Raw genomic sequence first — 7,683 nt, 5'->3', positions numbered from 1 at the left:
TTTTTTCCCCAGAGGCAGGCTTTTGCTCTGTTGCCCAGATTGGAGTGTGGTGGCATGATCACGGCTCATCACAGCCTCCACTACCTGGGCTCAGGTGATCCTTCCATCGCAGCCTCCCAAGTTGCTGGGACTTAGGAGCAAGCCACCACACCCAGCTGATTTTAAAAAGTTTGAACATTTGTATACCTAGCCCTGAATTGTACCTCATGTCCTCAAAATTAAAAATTAAAAAACAAAACAAAACAAAACAAAAAGTTTTTGTAGCAACGGAGTCTCTTTGTTGCCCAGGCTGGCCTTGAACTCCTGGGCTCAAGCAATCTTCCTGCCTTGACCTCCCAAAGCACTGGGATTGCAGGTATGAACCACTGTGCTCAGCCCCAGGAAATAGTCTGATCAAGCTGTGTGAAATTTTCAGGGAGCTGTCACTGGGTTTTTCATTTAATTTAATCTGAACCCTGCTGAGTTTCTGGAAAGCATTTTGAAAAGTGACTCTTACCCTTTTTAAAAAGAAAGTGACATTACCCTTTTTAAAAAGACAACTTCATTTTCAAAGGTCTTTTATGTAACTAATTTATTTTTAAAGATGTCTTAATTAAAGTAAAAGAGGAGTTAAATTAGCCATTTTCCATTAAGATAGATTCTATTTATAAGTACACGTGAGACTAAAACAAAAAATGAGAGGGCAATATATAATGACTTTTAAATTTATTAACAACATTTGAATTGTTAGTGTTATACAATTATGTGATATCCCCAAATTATGTATTTTAACCGTCTATATTGCTCGGGAATGTTTTTCTGTATTTTCTAAGACAGCCTAAATTTTGTTCACTTTAAAGTTATTGCTTAAAAAGATATATTGCTGTGGAATACTTTAAAATTCTGAGGCCTTTTCACATTATGATCTCATTTTAAGGCTCAAAATAACCTCAAAGGGTAAATATTATTATCTTTCCTGTCTCGCTGAGTGAGATTCTGAGACTTAGGGCACTTAGGTATCGTGGGAAGTCATGATATGTTCAAGTAGCGGCTTGGGGCTCATCTGTGGACTATAAATCCCAAGGTCTATGGGCTGAAGCATGAACAGAACGAACAGCAGAGGTGCCAGGCATGGTGGCTCAGGCCTGTAATCCCAGCACTTTGGGAGGCTGAGATGGAAGGATTGCTTGAGCTCAGGAGTTCGAGACTAACCTGGGCAACATAGAAAGACGTTGTCTCTACAAAAAATAAAAAAAAATTAACCGGGTGTGGTGGCACATGCCCATAGAGTGTGGGCTGCCATGTATAGTGTGTGGCTACTGCAAGTGCCCCGCTTCCACTTACAGGCAAGGGCTTGGTTTTTTCCCAAACAAGGTGCCGTCCACTGGCTAAGCCATGTGCTTGCAGGGCTGCAGGGCACGGGGCCGAGGAGTTGGCTTTAGAGACTAGTGCCCTGTGTGATCACACAGAAATGAATTGAACTAGTTATCTGTGGATGGCCATGTGGATTATTTCCTGCGCAAACCATAACCACGCACCAGTAAATAACTGTCTACATGCATATGTGTGCCTTAAATTCTCAGAATTGCAATTGTGAATAGAGATTACCCTGATGAATTAAATGCCAGAACTGCCTGGAGATGTAAATAATCGCCTGCAACGGGACTCTTCTAGGAGCATCTGAAGGGCCACACCACATTGTCAGGCTCTGGGGCCAGGCTCTGGGGCCAGCTGGACCGTTTTCATTGACCCTGACAAGGATTTGACCTTTGTTTTTGTTTTTTTTTTTTTGAGTCAGAGTCTCACTCTGTCACCCAGGCTGGAGTGCAGTGGCTGCTCCCGGCCACCGCAGCCTGGACCTGCTGGGCTCCGGCGATCCTTCCGCCTCAGCCTTCCGAGTAGCTGGAACTACAGGCGCGTGCTACCACGCCCGGCTAATTTTTGATTTATTGTAGAGGTCTCACCAACTTGCCCGGGCGGGTCTCGAACCCTCAGGCTCAGGCAATCCACTCACCTCAGCCTCCCAAAGGCACGGGATTACAGGCTGAGCCACGGAGCCCGGCTGGATTTGACCTTTGGTTCTCCATTTTTTCACATGGAAACTGGAAAAAAATAGTCCCGAGTTCATATGGTTGTTGTGAGTTAATATATGCAAAGCTCCTAAAACCATGCCTTGATAAGTGCTTAATTAAGTTTAGCTGCTTTCCTTCTCCTCCCCCCATCATCAATGTCATTATTGTATTGTCATCATCATTGTCATCGTCACCATCAACACATTACTGGACTTCTGGGTCATCTTTCTGAAAACCTCAATGAAGCCTGAGAAACTTTCAGATGTCAGTCCCTTTTGATTCAGGTCAGTGGGTTTCAGTAGGACCAATATTTCTGGTAAGTTCTCATTTGCTTCCTGGTATAACTTGCTACTAATTTGCTGCCAAAAATGGAGACCCCTTCAGGCTTATGCTATCTCCTTCTTCTAGGGTGGAGATCTTCACTGCCTCTTATCAGCTGGGTGCCTAGATCCAGCAAGGTGTGTGTGTGTATGTGTGTGTGTATGTGTGTGTGTGTGTGTGTGTGTGTGTGTGTGTGAACATGCAGGGTTGGGGCATGGGGTGATTGTCATCTGCCCCATTCTCTGGATAGCCTGGAGCCAAGATCCAGTTGCTGGGACCTTACCAGCATGTGGCCCAAGCAAGTCCCTGGTGGGAGGGAGGACCAGATGTCTCCACTGACTCACTAATGGGCCTGACTCTAGACCTCACTTTCTATGTTTTGAAAGGGTTTTGTCAACACTATTAGCTCCCCAAGTTACATGAGGGCTGAATGTGTAGAAAACAGTGTGTTGGTGCTTCTGAGCTTGAGAATTTCTTTTCCTAGAGGTGATGACAATGTTCAATGTTAGAAGGGAAACAAAGGCATCATTTGCAAATGAACACATTGGTATGGAGTAATCTAATATGATTTAAATAGGCCAGGTACAGCGGCTCACTCCTGTAATATCAGGGCATGGGGAGGCTGAGGTGGAAGGATAGCTTGAGTCCAGGAGTTCGAGACCAGCCGAGGCAACATAGTGAAACCTTGTCTCTATAAAAAATAAAAAAATTTTGCCAGGTGGGGGTGGCTCACACCTATAATCCCAGCACTTTGGGAGGTGGAGACAAGAGGATTGCCTGAGCCCAGGGGTTTGAGACCAGCCTGGGCAACTTGGTGAGACCTTATCTCTACAATAAATAAAAAATTTAGCCAGGCGTGGTGGTGTGCGCCTATAGTTCCAGCAGCTAGGAGGGCAGAGGCAAAAGTATCACCTGAGACCAGTAGGTTGAGGCTGTAGTGGCTGTGATGTGAGCATGCCACTGCACTCCAGTCTGGGTGACAGAGTGAGACTTATACTCAAAACAAACAAAAATTTTTTTAGCCATGCATGGTGGCATGCGCCTATAGTCTCAGCTGCTTGGGAGGTTGAGACAGGAGGACTGCCTGAGCCCAGGAGTTCGAGGCTACAGTGTGCTATGATGGGGCCATTACACTCCAGCCTAGGTGAAAGAGTAAGACCCAGTCTCTAAAAGAAAAAAATTGCATATATAAATAACTTTTTGCATATATAAAATTACATACATATATACATATATATATATATATATATATACACACACACACGTATAATTTAAATAGCAGAAACAAGTCACGAGAGTCTGGTCGGTGCTCCTTTTCATGTGGAGACGATGGTGTCCAGACTGCCCTCCTTTCAGTGTGGCTGGCAAGGCTTGCTTAGGCCCTGGACTTCTCTGTGTATTTTTTTAAGTGAGAATATTTATTTTTATTTTTATTTTTTTGAGTCGGAGTCTTAACTCTGTGGCCCAGGCTGGAATACAGTGGCACACCCATGGCTATCGCAGCCTTGACTGGCTGGGCTCCGGCGATCCTTCCGCCTCAACCTTTCCAAGTTGCTGGAATTACAGGCACACACCACCATGCCTGGCTATTTTTGATTGATTGTAGAGATGAGTTCTTACCAAGTTGTCCAGGCTGGTCTTGAAGCCGCGGGCTCAGGCGATCCTTTCACCTAGGCTTCCCAAAGTGCTGGGATTAGAGGCGTGAGCCATTGCGCCTGGCCTCTGTATATTTTGCAAAATCAACACGGGTGTTTGATACAGTCAGATTTTTCCAGAAGCGATGTACTTGTTATAGAGAGCTGGTGCGTGTTCTGTAAAGTCAGAGAAGATTTGCAGAGCTGCCTTTGGCCAAAGGGGCCTGTTTCAATGGCTCTAAATTGCTTTTTCTGTCTGAGTTCATGTCTGACTCAGAAGATAGGACTTTTCCCTTTTCCTTTTTCCTTTAGGGAATGGAAGGACAGAAGCTCTGTCTTTGTTTCTGCATGTCTGTAAGATATGTAAGAGAAGCAGCAATATCGTCACATTTTCCACTCACTTTATTACACAAATATTTCTGGGTGACACAAAATTAATATAGTCTCTAGCAATTGGGAGTTTCACTCCTTTGTATTTCCTGGTGTCCTAAGTAGGGTCATTTCTGTGATTTGCTTCTGGTTTCGGTAGTCTTTTCATGAATATACCTATATCTTTTAATTGTGGTACTGCTCGTATCTAAGGCAACCTTAGAAATGTGTTCCTGTTTTAAGAGCAAACCAGATGTCATAACTCTTTGGTTTTCTTGGTCTGCTCTCTATCTGGTAGACATCAGAATGACCATTAATTGTGAGCAGGAAAAAAGATTACATGAGAATATTTAAAAGAAAAGCGATTTTTCCTGAACGTCTTAAAAATACTGCAAAACTAAGATTCCTCACTAAGTGAGGCTTCTGGTCACTCCAGCCAGTGTCCACCTTGCTGTTAACTGTAAAGGGTCCTTTTGTAATAATAATACTAATAATAATGACTTATGCTTATAAGCTCTCGACTGTTTATAAGCATTCTCGTAGACACAATCTCACTTGTCCTCTTCATTGCACTATGGAGTATTAGGTCAAACCATAATAATATGTGACACCCCCCCGGCTTTTTTTTGAATTGGAGTCTCACTCCATTGCCCAGGCTGGAGTGCAGTGGCATGCTCACTGCCAACCCAACATCAAGCTGCTGGGCTCAGGCAATCCTTATGCCTCAGTCTTCCAAGTACCTGGAACCATAGGCACGTGCTACCACGCCTGGCTAGGTTTTGATTTATTGTAGAGATGAGGTCTTGGTAAGTTGCCTGGGCTGTTCTCGAACCTGTGGGATCAGGCAATCCCCTCACCTCAGCCTCCCAAATTGCTGGGATTACAGGTTTAAGCCACTACGCCTGGCCCTTCCTTTTTTGACCAAAAAGAAGCAAGGCAATTTTTAAAGGTTTAACTAAACAGAAAAGGCAGGTATTATAACCAACTCTATCTCCACACTGCAACTAATGACACATCAAAGGCCACGTACGATGTCATGGACAGTGCAATCTGCAACCTGGGCCTTCTGATGCCAGAACTTCCACTCCTACCTATGGTTACCAACCATCCAGGTCTGCCTGAGACTGAGGGGGCTCCCTGGATGCGGGACTTTCCTTTTTTTTTGAGTCATGGACTCTGTGCTCAGGTGTGAGCGCAGTGGCACAATCATGGCTCACTGCAGCCTTCAGTTCTTGGGCTCAGGTGATCCTTCTGCTTCAGCCTCCTGAGTAGCTAGGACTATCGGTGCGCACCACCATGCTTGCTTATTTTTTGATTTTTTTGGTAGAGACTAGGTCTTGCTATGCTACCCAAGCTGGTTTTGAGCTCCTGGGCTCCCAAAGTGCTGGGATTACAGGTGTGAACCACTGTGCCTGGTCTCCATTTTAAAACAGGAACAGACCCAGGCAAACGGAAATGAGTTGGCTAGCCTGCCAACTACCTGTTACCTGGGGGATACCTGGTGACTGAGGTTGCTGTCTTTTTCCTTCTCCCATGGGGGTATTGAGCTCTAGCCTCAGCAGGCCTCACTTGTTGTTCTTAATTTCTAATTTTTTTAAAGGTGAGGTTTAAATCAGAGAGGCCTCCTGTAATAGGGGAAAGAAAACGGAACTGGAAATCAGACACCTAGACCCAGTTTCAGTTTTAGTCTCTGTGGGAAGTTGGGGAAGTAATTTATTTATTTATGTATGTGTTTTTTTGAGTTGGAGTCTCACTCTGTCGCCCACACTGGAGTGCAGTGGCCGTTCCCGGTCACCGCAGCCTCGACCTGCTGGGCTCCGGCGATCCTTCCGCCTCGACCTTCCAAGTAGCTGGAATTACAGGCATGTGCTACCACACCCGGCTGATTTTTTGATTTATTATAGAGATGAGGTCTCGCTGCCCAGGCGGGTCTCGAACCCGCGGGCTCAGGCAATCCACTCACCTCAGCCTCCCAAAGGCGCGGGATTACAGGCTGAGCCACCGAGCCCGGCTGGTAATTTATTTTTTAATTTTTATTTTAATTTTTAAATTTTTAATGTTAAAGATGTGGGGTACAATTCAGGGTAATGTTCATTGTGCAGGTACCCTCGTTGATGAGGTGTGCCCCCTCCAGGAGTTTCCCACTACTGCCAATTTCACCACCCCCCTCCTCCCGTCCCGGCAATTTCCCACCACTACTAATCCCCTTCTTGTAATATTATAATTGTTCAAGGTCCACTTATGAGTAAGAACATGGGATACTCAGTTCTTTGTTTCTGTGATAGATCACTCAGTATGATAGACTCTAAGTCCATCGGTAATTTATCGAGTCCCAGTTTCCTTGGTGAAATGAAGATAATAATTCCTACCCCATCTATTTGACAGGAATATTTTGTGATACCAATGAAATAATGTATGTGAAAAACAGACTGAAAAGTGCCGAACAAGCATGAAGAAATAGAAATGTATTTATCAGTTTGGAAGACAGTTTCGGCCTAATCCGATTTTTCTCTGTCTCTGCAGGTTTGTTTCTTCTCCGCTCAGGCCTTCCTTCTTTGCCAGATGCCCCAGCAGCTGGTCCTGCCCAGGACAAGCTCTCTGCTCTTCTCTGGCATGGCACTGAGGCAGCTATTGGTTCATAAGGAAAGCTCAGCTCCACGTAGTGTCCTGGCATCAAAGTCCTCCTTATTACTGCCCAGTCACTTCTGTAGTTTCTAAAATCTCATGATTACTAACTTGCTCTCATTTTCTTGATTAAGGGAGAATATGTTATCTTTTTAACCCAAATGTATTCCATAAATATGGACCTCCCACCCAGAGAATTAGGATTTTCCCTGCCTGGACATTTTTTCTGTTGTGCTGCCCTATTCTCTGTCACTCACACTCCTTCCTCCTGGCCTCTCAGCTTCGCAGCCTGAGTCATACTCCAGGGCTTCCTTCCCTCCTCCTTCCCAGCTGTGGACACTTCCCATTCGATGAAGGCTCCTTCTGTCACCCAGACTGGAGTGCAGTGGCCGCTCCCGGCCCCCACAGCATTGACCTCCTGGGCTCTGGCAATCCTTCTGCCTCAGCCTTCCAAGTAGCTGGAACTATAGGCGCGCGCTACCATGCCCAGCTAATTTTTTGATTTATTGTAGAGATGAGGTCTCGCCGATAATTTTTTAATGTTTTTTTTTGTAGTGATAAGATCTCGCTATGTTGCCCAGGCTGGTCTTGAACTCCAGGCTCAAGCAATCCTCCTGCCTTGGCCTCCCAAAGTGCTGGGATTCCAGGCATGAGACACCACACCCAGCTTCCCTTTCAGTTTT

The sequence above is a fragment of the Carlito syrichta genome, unplaced genomic scaffold (genome assembly GCF_000164805.1).
Source record: "Carlito syrichta isolate Samal-C Ts95f unplaced genomic scaffold, Tarsius_syrichta-2.0.1 Scaffold289251, whole genome shotgun sequence".
NCBI classification, from domain to species: domain Eukaryota; kingdom Metazoa; phylum Chordata; class Mammalia; order Primates; family Tarsiidae; genus Carlito; species Carlito syrichta.
The sequence above is the reverse complement of the archived record's forward strand: the minus strand, read 5'-3'. Positions refer to the sequence as shown.